This window comes from Arachis ipaensis, chromosome B6 (genome assembly GCF_059453495.1).
Source record: "Arachis ipaensis isolate K30076 ecotype BB chromosome B6, ASM5945349v1, whole genome shotgun sequence".
Taxonomy (NCBI): domain Eukaryota; kingdom Viridiplantae; phylum Streptophyta; class Magnoliopsida; order Fabales; family Fabaceae; genus Arachis; species Arachis ipaensis.
The window spans coordinates 40,910,225-40,922,901 of NC_142441.1; positions in this window are offsets into that span (position 1 = coordinate 40,910,225).

Consider the following 12,677-nt stretch of genomic DNA (forward strand, 5'->3'; position numbering starts at 1 on the left):
AATCCTAGATCACTAGTTCATTATAAAAACCACTTTTAGAGATTCATTTTGTACCTCATGACATTTTACACTTCATATTGTATCTTCTATGGCATGAGTCTCTAAACCCCATGGTTGGGGGTGAGGAGCTCTGCTGTGTTTTGATGAATTAATGCAATTACTACTGTTTTCCATTCAATCACGCTTGTTTCTATTCTAAGATATTCACTCGTACTTCAACTTGATGAATGTGATGATCCGTGACACTCATCACCATTCTCAACCTATGAACGCATGCCTGACAACTACCTCTATTCTATCTTAGACTGGGTGCATATCTCTTAGCCTCCTGATTCAGATCAGAGTCTTCGTGGTATAGGCTAGAATTATTAGCAGCCATTCTTGAGATCTGGAAAAGTCTAAACCTTGTCTGTGGTATTCCGAGTAGGATCTGGGAAGGGATGACTGTGACGAGCTTCAAACTCGTGAGTGCTGGGCGTAGTGACAGACGCAAAAGGATCAATGGATCCTATTCTAACATGAGTGAGAACCGACAGATGATTAGCCGTGCGGTGACAGCGCATTTGGACCATTTTCACTGAGAGGATGGATGGTAGCCATTGACAACGGTGATCCACCAACATACAGCTTGCCATGGAAGGAGCCTTGCGTGTGTGAAGAAGAAGATAGTAAGAGATTCAGAAGACAAAGCATCTCCAAAACCTCAACCTGTTCTCTATTACTGAATCACAAGTATCCTTTATTTCATGTTGTTTATCTTTCATAAATACAATCACTCTCATCATTAATCTCCTGATTAAGATTTACAAAATAGCCATAACTTGCTTCAAGCCGACAATCTCCGTGGGATCGACCCTTACTCACGTAAGGTATTACTTGGACGACCCAGTGCACTTGCTGGTTAGTTGTGCGGAATTGTGAAAAGTGTGAATCACAATTTCATGCACCATTGATCTATTTCATGATTGAGTTTTTGTTCTTCATCCTAAATATTAGAATTGTTGGAAAATATTCTAACACTATTTTGGATTCTAGTATTACTTTAAAAATTTTAATATTGGAATTAGCTTAATTAAAAACTCTTTCTTATGACTTTTTGATTTAACTAGGAATAGTATTTTAAAAAGTGTGCGAACTTTATAATTTTCAATTGTCTCTAGTTTTGAATAAGTGATATATAATTCGGAATCTTCCATCAGACATCGAAGATCAATTTTAGGCAGGAAATAGATTATATGACAGAGGTTAGTATTTTTGCTCTATGTATGTTAATATTCAACACGATCGTAATTTTCTAATTTTCTAATAATATGTTGTAATTTGTTTGGTTGGCCGTACGAAGGACTTATCATACCCGATGAGTTACATTGACACCTTGATGTGTGTGATACAATGGTGCCATTATTGTCATTTAAATGTGTCGAATGACACCCTGCAAATCAAATAATGCGCTAGTTCGGGTATGCACAACCCACCCTTGAGTCTACAAATTAAAAGTCATTAGAGTGAAAAATCATTGTATCACTCTTTGTGGAGTACAACTTCATAACTGGAGGGTGGTACAATAATAATACAAATCTAGCTTCTTCATAATAAACATCAACAAAATAACATTCAAGTGAAGACATGTGCAAAAAAAAAAAAAGGAGAAACATATCATGAGCGCAATAATCACATATTAAGTGTCAGTCCAGAGTTCCCTGCGAATGTCTTGGCACAACAAGAAGTGCATCGGCAAAAGCCTCAACACCAAGAAGAATTAGTACTAGCCTATAATAGATTTCATGCAATTAACTTGTTGGCCATCCACCAAATCTAAAACAAAGTAAAAAAAAGAGACTACATCTCGACACTATTTTTCACTTAAATGTCAAAATAAGAAAGTTTTTCAAGATGAGTACAGAATAAAACCGTTTCTTTCTAATCCTTAATTACTATAAATTGTGTATCACTATATATAACGAGATAGTGTATAAATCTAAAGAAAAATTAGTTAAGGTTTAAATAGTCTAAGCAATAGGCTATTAAAATCTTCCATGCAAAAGTAAAACAAGGATTATGATTATCATGAAAATATATTTTGCTTTCTTGTTGAACGATAAAATTCATATTTCAAAAATAAAGATAGATGCTTCACCAAGTGAAAGTCATAATTGTCACCTAAAGAGAACAATTTTGAGCAGTTCATTAATCTTTACTGGTTAAAAATATTTGTTCATAAATACTTACTTTGACAAGTATTGTTTATTCAATAATTTTACTGTGAAATTCTATTAGAACAAGAGCATCCAAATTCACATCATTTTCATAGAGAAGGAAATAAAATAAAATTAAAAAAAATAAAACCTTAAAGGAGTTGTTAGCAAAGGCAAAGAGAAAAAAAGACTGAGATTAAAGTTAATGGTGACCAAGAGGAACATAGTGGTAACGTCGAAACTTAACACAAAGGTGGACTAGATATGCAGCAACTGCGGCATAATCATGGTGCAGTAGCCTTGGCGATAGAAGCAGCAGTGATCTTCTGGAATCCTAGATGAGTAAGAGCGGTGATGTTACAGGGACATATACAAAACACAACAACACAAAAAAACCTGAATATATGGTGTGACCATGGTATAAAGAGGTAAGAAGCTTCGCAAAGACAATTGTCTCATCTTTTTTAATTTGTGATTAAAAGTAGTCTATTTTTTTAAAATTGTGATTAAAAAAGAGGAATGTGTTAAAATAAAAAAAAAACAAAATTTTAATTACTAAATTTTCTAAAAACAAATTTACAGGGCCAGATTTTAAATATTTCTATGACGGTTAATGTTCATCAAAAACAGAGTAAGGAATCCGTTGCCATAAAGGCAACTATTTAGTGTGTGTTTGGATTGTGGTTTGTCAATCTAGAGTTTGAATGAAAGTGATTCTATAAAATTGATTTTGGATAAAAGTAAATTTGTGTCAATATGATTTATGTTTGGTAATTCTATACTAAAATTTATTTTGATAAAATAAATATTGTTTAGATAATATTAGTTAAAATTATTTTTGGATAGATATATAATTACTAAAAAAGACATGACATTAAATTATAATGATATTTTTTTATACATGTTTAATTTGTTTTATACTTTTTTTCTTATATGTTTTTATATAATATATTTTTAGTACGCTATAATTTTTTAATATTATTATTATTTATAGTTAATTTTTTTGTTTAATTTATTTTTTCTAATGGGATCAATAAATTATATTATAAAAAGATAATAATAAATATAATGCATAAAAATTACTATTATAAAAATATATAATGTCAAATAAAAATTAATAAAAAAATATAAATAATAAATAATAGAAAAAAGAACTCCTATAAAAAAAATAATAAGAATCCTATAAATAATACAATAATATATATGAAGGATAAAGTTGGTAAAAGAAAAATAAATATTAAATATTAATAGTTAAAAGATAGTTAAAAGTGCAAAAAAAAAAGTTAAAAAGTGTTGTTTTTTGCAAACGTAATTTTGTGATCAAAATCACTTTTATGTTTATAAAGAGAAAAATTAACCAAATAAAAAAATTGAAATTTTAAAAAGCTTATTTTTTTAAAAAAAATAAACGTAGTTGTCAAAGACACTCTTAATTATTTTTGTTCTTTGTAATCATTTTTGAACCGTCATTCAAATTCATGAGAAAAAAAAACTTAAGAAAAACGCTAATGAAATTATGATTATACGGTGTACTCCCCCACTCCACCAGCACAGTTTAATTTCCAGGGATACAGTGAGTCAAGCCATGAGACTGGACCGACCTGCAACGTGGAAATTGGAACAACTTCCGTCAACTCTCGCCATTGTCCACGAAGCTTCATAAAATTTCGCACCAAAAAAAAAATTCAGTTCACCGTTTATCTGTTGTTTTACTATTCTTTTCATTTTTTTTTATTTTATCAACTTTATTTTATTTTATATCAAGTATGAAACAAAAGAAAAGAAAATCAGAGCGAGAAACAAAGCCACTAAGGACTACAATAACTCAGCAGGAACGAGCGCCACGCTTCGGAAGCCCTTATTCCTCAATCACTCCATAGCAAACCATCCAAAATTTTAGTATGAAATTTAAGAGAAGTTCCTAACTAAATTAGGTGTGAAAATGACAGAGAATTTTTAGGTACTTGGGCTTTAAAATAAGAATTAAAAAATGAGACATAGTTGAAACTTGGCGCAAGAATATTTGTTTATGTAACTTTTTTTTCTCAAAATCTAATTGTCATCATTAAAACAAAAATTCATGGTATGGTCTTCGTTATCTTTGGGAATTTAGTTTGATATAATGTACGAATTAATTACAATTAAAAATCTAAAAATAAAATGTATTACTAATAAAAGAAAAACAAAAATATTATATACACATAAAAAAATCACCAAATTAACTAATATATATTTATACATAAATATATATAGTGTTTAATTTATTTCGATCGAATATTTTATATTTTAAAATGTATTTTATACCAATTATTGATTTAGTATTAATTTTTTTTATATGTCCATAGTATAATTAAATATATATAAAATATTAGAATGAAAAGGCTTAATTCAATTTCAAAATTTAAATCAGCAAACGTATATATAGTAAATGCTCATTTCTTAATAATAGATATTAAACTAACTACTTGGATTGGTTGAAACATTTATCAGAAATTCGGATTCCGTTCTATGTATATAATAATTTATTTGCTAATATTAAATATTTAAATAGAGTTTAACGTCAAATTTTTAAATGAAATTTAGATCTAGGATAAATCAATTCTTAATACGTCATGTTAAAATATATTAAGAAAAATAAAAAACAAAAAAATATATAAAAATATTAAATATACATTAAAATAAATTATAAAAATTATTCATCATGTATTTATATATAAATATATATAATTTAATTTATTTTTAATATATATTTTATATTTTAATATATATATTTTACAGGACAATTTATGTATTTAAATTGTTTAGTTTCCATATTTATCCATTTACAAATTTTTAATCTAGGAGACGTAAATACATTGTTTCACATATCTATAGAAACTGCTATTGACAGTAGCGGTCTATAGATACACGTAATCCGCTATAGGCAGCCACGGATTACGTGAGAGAATCTAAACACAGAAACCACTAGAGGCTGTTGCGATTTCTGTTGAGGTTGGGTTGTGCATAAACCGCTACTGGTGCGTATGGAGATGCGTGCGTAAACCGCTGGAGGCAGCAACGGTTTACGTGTAGTGTGGGTGCCTATATAAATCGTTGTAGGCAACAGCGGATTTTTCATTTAGAGTGGATCTTGTATTTTTCTAGAGAGAGAATTCTAGAGAGAGGGCAGAGCAACTGGAGAGCGGGGCCGAAGTATCCTAGTGCGACCTCTAGTTAGATACCATGGCAGAAGAAAGGAGCCTGTACCAACTGAATGGTGTTACCCATGTTGCCGGTGTCATTGCTGACGAGGTTAGTTATATGTTATATTTTTTTTACCATTAGCAATTTTTTTTTTAGTATTAGCATTTATTTTTTTTAGGACTTGGCATTTATTAATTAGAAAAATGGTTTGTTAGGTAGAGGAAGTAGAATTTATAGTTTAACCCTTATAGTTTGGAATTTGGCATTGCATGTTAGGATGTGGAATGTAGTGAGGCTGTATATAGGAATCGGTTTGTATAGCGGTTTTTGTTCATTTAGTTTCCTTATATTGTATTTTGTAAGAAATATTTTTATTATTACAATGTTAATGGTTACCGGGTCAAGGCGACTTGCAATTGTAATTCTTCTTTCGCGCTACCTCCTGCTTCTACAGAAGATCGATTGGTGGGAACCAAAGACGATCGATTCTTTATTCCCCCAAGGGAGTTGCCAATTTCTTTCCCCCTTGCCGCCTTCCTTAACAAGCTTTGCTTCACAGGGTGAGAGGTGAGACCAAGAATAACACAGATGCCGAAATGCTTTTGGGAGGAGGGTAACAGTCATGCTATATACGAAATACTTAATAGCTAACGGCCGTATGGCATCTATCCATCCATGCTGAATGGAGCCCAACCTAATAAAGGGATTAGATCGAGGTCCTGAAATTGTGTTAAATCAATTTTTGTTGAAGGGCTTTTTTAATTGTGTAACCTTTTTTCGTATTAGGCCCAAAAACAAGTTTTTTTTCGCATTTTGATTTGACGATTGACTAATAGGTTAATAGTTTAATTGTTTAGTTGTTTAATTTGTGTCGCTATTTCATCATGCTATAAGTTATTTGTTGTTATTAGATGGGGAGATTTGTTGTAGATAGCAGAATTTAATTATTTACGGTATGTCTTTTGCGTTGTGTGTGTAGCCTGCTAAGTGTATCTATAGTGTGAGATGGCAACAAAATATGCCCATGTATGACAGGATCATCCCGTATTTAGAGAGGGCTAGATTGTACCACTTAGCCAGGTTAAACAGCCACTGGTTCTGGTTGGACGAGCCCTTGGTCAGTGCGTTCATCGAGAGGTGGCGTCTTGAGACGCACACCTTTCATATGCTTTTCGAAGAGTGCACAGTGACATTGCAGGATGTGGCGTTTCAGCTTGGGTTGCCTGTCGATGGGGAGGCCATGAGTGGTTGTCTTAGTGAGTTTGAGAAATTCATGGAGGGTGCCCGACCAGCTTGGGAGTGGTTTCAGGATCTATTCGGTGAGCTGCCACCACCGAATAAGGTCAAGCAGATGACAGTCCACTTTACATGGTTCCATGAGAGGTTTAGGGTCTACCAGCAGATGCGATCGAGGACACTGTTTTCATTTACGCACGTGCCTACATCATGATGCTGTTATCCACTCAGTTATTTGGGGACAAGAGTGCGAACCGGGTACATATACGGTGGTTGCCATTTGTGGCGAACCTTGATGATATGTGTAACAACCCTGTTTTTCGAGTACGAGAGATCTTTTCTGAAGGCACGGATTTTTCCGGAAGATTAGTAAAGGGAAAACCTCTGATATATCATCAAGCATCTCAATCCTTTGATATATCAATAACGCAATCGCAGAGAATCTAGTTTTTGAACCGTATCGGTTAGGAGTTTTGATTTTGATTTTCGTAAATAGTCTCAGTTTGACAAACCAGAATTGATTCATGAGAGAAGAGAGATAATAGTATAATATTATCATTATATGAGTATTAGAAGCTGCTAGAATGATATTATAATGTTACCTGGTCAGTTTTAGTTAAAAATAGGAATCAGTTTAACCGGGTTCACAGTTTACTAGTGCAGCTTAGCACCAGCACTCTTTGATGACTTTAGTAATGCTAAGGCCTTATCATACATGTTCTATTCTCATAATAAATATATTACTAGTGTCATTTATGCTAGTAGCTCAGAAAATAATTTTTAGAGATGTTTTTACAAGTGTTCCGATACACCTAGTTTTAGTAGTTATACACCAGAGATATTTTAATATTATTTTAATCCACCTCCAAGCCAACCAATCACAACTCACCCTACACCCCCAAAACCCCCAAGGCTGCCTCATTTGCTCATTGTGGACGAAAATCATCAAGAGAAAAAGGAGAGAAAAGTTCTTAGTTCCAAAATTTCAATGCTTGATTTTTGCTGAACTAAAACTCAAATCAAAACTCCGATTTCACCAAAATGATCCTCTCTTCTTCCTCTACATAACCATATAACATATCAAGGCTGGAAATAAGGTGAGATGGTTGTCTTCCTCCCTCTTCAATTCGGTTTTCAAGGAAACATGCTTAAACATGTGTTTTCTTGATGTTCTTCCTTAGGAATCATGCTTAACTTGACTTGAGGGTCAAGAAACGTTAATTTCCAACAAGGCTAAGGTGAAATATCCCTTCCTAACGTGCTGAGTAAGATTTTTTTAGTTGAGGGTTTTTGGATTTAAAGTTGTTCTTGATGTGATTTAGGAGGAAAAAGTGCTTAAGGACCACCTGAAAGTATAGCCGAATTAGGAGCAGCAAAACCAGGTAAGGTTTAACGAATTTAATCTTTATTGATTGTGTTTAATTTGTGTGATTATGATATGGTTTGGCTGTGCTTGAAATTGATTGTTTATATGAGTGATTCTTGTTGAAATTTTAGTGAAAATTTGATGAAATTTGATGATATTCAACTTTGAATTTGTGTTCTTCATGGATGCTGAAAAAACGAACCCTAGGACTTAAATTGGGGTTGAATTTGTGTTGAAATCAAGTGGGAAATAAGGGACTTTAGTGGCTGCAATTTTATTTTGAATTATGGTAAAAATCGGTTACTGAAAAGATTGAAAAATGGGTGAAAACAAAGAAAGAATCTGAAAAATTTACGAAGAACACGAAGAGTGTGGTGAAGAACATTGAAGAACACCTTTTAGATCTTAAAAAGGGCAAGGTTGTAATTATTTTAGTGTTTGAGGGGTTATTTGATAATTTCTGAAAGTTAGGGTGGTTAAAGTAGAAATATTAAAAGCTACGGGTGGTAAAAAATAAATTTTAAAGGTTAAAAGTTAAAGTAGGGTAATTTTAAAAAATTTAATGATAAAATAATAAATAATAATAAAATATTAAATAATAATATTTAATTAAAAATAATATTTTAATAAAAATAATAAAATAATGCGAAAAAAGCAGTTTTTCGTAAAAGCTTTAGAAAGACAACTTTAAGCGCAGAATCTCATAATTACTTTCATAAAATATTTAGGGAGTGGTAAGAACATATTAGTGAGGCAAAGATAAAAGAAAGATAAAAAGTTGAAGAAAAGATAAAAATTGAAGGAAAAGTCTGTAAAATATTAATGACAGAAAAATAGACAGAGATTAGCGAACGAACTAGGGCAACATAGTTAGTCCTTGAATTGCGACTAGGGCTAGGTATTGTATGAAAAGTTAAACTGTTTCAGTATAGACTTAATGAACTTATACTTGGGACAGGCTAACTATTCATACCGAAATTTACATAAGCTTTAAATACTAACGTTAAACAGAGAAATCAGAGCAGAGGACCTATTGAGACGTCATTTGTTGCATTAAGGCAACCTCAGAGATGTTAATATATTCATATACTGCATTGAGGCAGTCAGATAGATAGTGGTGCAACCACTGAGAACGCTTTTCTGCAGTACAGATCCATATTTCATTTCTGTAAGGCAGAGGGGTTATTTTCTGCTACAGAAGTACCGTGACCATCTGTTCCATTTTTGTAGTGGCAGAGGGGTTATTTCCTGTATACAGAAGGTGTGTCGGCATACATCCCTGCAGTGGCAGATGTGTTATTTCTTGCGTGCAGTGGACCCTGTGGTGGTAGAGGGGTTATTTCCTGTACACAGGGGTATAGCCAATAGGAAAGCCATATCCGGCTAGTAATGCTGGGTTACATCAGGAGCGGGTAGAAACCGACAGATGAGCTCATTACCTGCACTAGGGCTAGACATGCATCATACTTGGTTGTGCATTTTCTCTATTATGATTGTTGCATAAATGTATGCTTTCTTTGTTTGTATTCTATTCTCTGTGTCTGTGTTCGTGTTATTTTCTTGTATTCTTCTGTTTGTGTTTTGCTATCTGTTTTCTCTATCTTCTCTATTTATTTGTATCTTCTATTTACTGCTTCTCTGTATTCTGCTATTTATCTGCTAAACAACACAAAATTAATGAACTTAACTAATAACCCCGGCCCTACTAAGAACTCCACAGTTCTTACCCGTTCTCTCTCCCTTTCCCCTTCAAATGGAAGTAAGAGTACCCTTTCGTAGTTCGTTGATGATCATTTCGCAAAGAGGATTCCGCTCTAGGTAGTCTTCTGAGTCTAGAGTGAACTCCGTCTTATCTGTTTATATGTATATATTATGAGACCAGCCAACATCTACACCCCGTTTGTAAGCAAACTTTAACTTAAATCCCGTGTACGAGACTCCTGTTATGTGGCTACTTGATGAGGTACTAGAGAGACGTCATGTGGCAATGTCTGACCGTGCAGAGGAGTAGTAGAAGATGTTCTACCTTTTGATGACGTTCCACCTGACTTGAGTTTTGAAGACTTAGAACGTACTTTTCCTCGCTTTAGTAGTTCAGAGGGACTAGGTGAGTATAGAGTCTAGGCTAGCCTGGGTGCCAGCTTAGGGACTGCTTGAACAGGTCAGGGCATGGGATGTTGTATATATATATATATATATATATATATATATAGTATTATCTAGCTATATCTAGGAGTGTTCTAACTAAAGATCTTTACTCTAATAAAGGCTGGATAACTGAATGTTGTTAACTGTTTGAAATGTGTATAAGTGTGGTTCTTTATAACTATTGTTTCTGTTATTATTTGAGAATTGATTGTGAATGATTCCGTTTATTAGTCCAAATGTTTTAAAAAAAATAATAATACCTCGCTAAATAACTACGCCTTAACAACGAATCAGGCTCATATAATAAGTAATAGATAATAATTAGGAAGACAAGTTGGTAACGCTCATTTTTCGGTATGATCTAGACATACCAAAAATTGGGTCGTTACAACATGTGGAGGTATAGCTGGGGTCGGCCGCTTTGGCGTGGTTGTATCAATGCATGTGTTGGGTTGCGAACAGGAATGTGAGCAACCTTGCGGGTCCTCTCCACTTGCTATAGAGTTGGATATTCTGGCGATTTCCATCGCTGAGGCCGTCTGGGTTTAAGGTTTTCTCGTTTCCGCTGGCATCCATCTTGAGCAATCGCCAACAACAACGTCCCTCCATACTTGCCATACAGGTGTGTGCCGTTGATACTGACATGATAATCAAGCTATCTGTGGTCGCTTGATATTGATGTGGCCATACACGTGTGTGGTCCGTTGTACCTCCTAACTTCCCAGTTGCTCTTCCGTTTTCGCAATGTGATACGAATCAACCACGTGCACCCGTTACCAAACTCCATAACTCTGTACTCAACTCCACGTCAAATGATTTAATCTTTAACACAAAGTACAACTTCCTCCTTACTCTGAAACAACTGGCCAACCTGAAACTCTGTCAAAGCATTCCCATCATGCATACCCTGGCCGGCGAAGGTTGGCTATACATTCTGGTGTTGGCCGACGGCTTCCAAGTTCAACAATGACAGGTGCGGAGGATACTGTTGTGTTCCAGAACCAGAACCTCCATGTGGTGTAGGTGTATCGCTCGGAATATCATCATCACTGTCCCCACCAATAGCAACCAGCTCGTCATCCGAACCATCGTCCCGTATCGCATTCTCAACTCGATCCGGTTCAGTCTCAAAATCAAAATCAGGATCACCAGGAGGCACAATGGCATGAACAACCGCAACATGCTGAGAATCAGGAACCAGAACTGCTGCTACTACCACAGGCATCGATGTCGAGGCACCACCCACCATCGTCGACTGAGGATTCGGTGCCGATGCCCCGGAGCTGTCGACACCATTTTCCAACTTCGCAAGCAGCTCGGGTATTCTGACCTCCGAAAAACTCCGCCTACAGTGAAACAACACCTGCATGTCTTTATCGGACCCTATCACAAAGGTCTCATATCTTACACAAGTTGACACAACGGTGATGAGAATCTTGTAAAATAACTTTTTTACCCACTTCGAAGCACACACACTGAGCTTCCGTAATATGCTGAGCTTAATCTCTGCCAACGTACTGGATGATCGGATAAAAATACTGAGCGGTTCTCTATCTGTAAATTTCACACCATGCCTTTTGCTCTTTTGAATTTTTCCAGAGCAATGAACTAGAGCAACAAAACTTTTCTCACCCTCCATTTGTGATAAACAACACTCTTCCTCACCTTTGGCCTTTCAGGGGTTTATATAGGCACGCACATTGATGCACCACTATTTGGTGGTGCATTCTATGCTGAATTTAGGAGGTTTTATCACCATTTTCTCACACTTATTCACCAAAATAGCATGGTTTTGTATATTCTCCTTAATTTGAGCTTAAGTGTGAAAACATACTTTTTAGGCCTTTAATTGGTTAATTTTAATTCACCTTTGATTCTACTAGATGCCTTGAGGTGTTTGTTAGTGATTTCAGGTTGAAAAGGCTAGGAAAGGATCAAAGGAGTGAAGAGAAAAGCATGCAAAGTGGAGAAATCATGGGAAATCAAGGATTTGGGATGCATTCATCGACGCGCATGCATAGCAGACGCACGCGCGTGGAAACGATGAAGTCGCATGGCGACGCGTACGCATACATGACGCGTGCGTGTGGAAAGCAAAATTGCCAAACGACGCGTACGCGTGACCCACGCGTACACGTCGATGCTTGCACGTGACCTCATTAAAGTGAAAACGCTGGGGGCGATTTCTGGGCTTCCCAGGCCCAAATCCAACTCATTCCAGAGCCTATTACATGCATAAATCAAGAGGAGTCAAAGGGGGGGGGGAGGGGGAACACATAGTTGAGTTTTATCATGTTTTAGTTAGTTTCTAGAGAGAGAAGCTCTCTCTTCTCTCTAGAATTAGGTTAGAGGTAGATTAGAATTTCTTAGATCTAGGTTTAATTCATGCTTTGATTCACTTTTCCTTTACTAATTCTTGTTCCTCTACTTTCGCTTTCTTAGTTTTGTATTTCATTACTTGTAATTGTTTACTTTGTTGTTCATGCACTCTTGTTTCTTCTATTTCTCTTTAATGCAATTCATGTTTGATTTCCTTTATTGTTGATTTG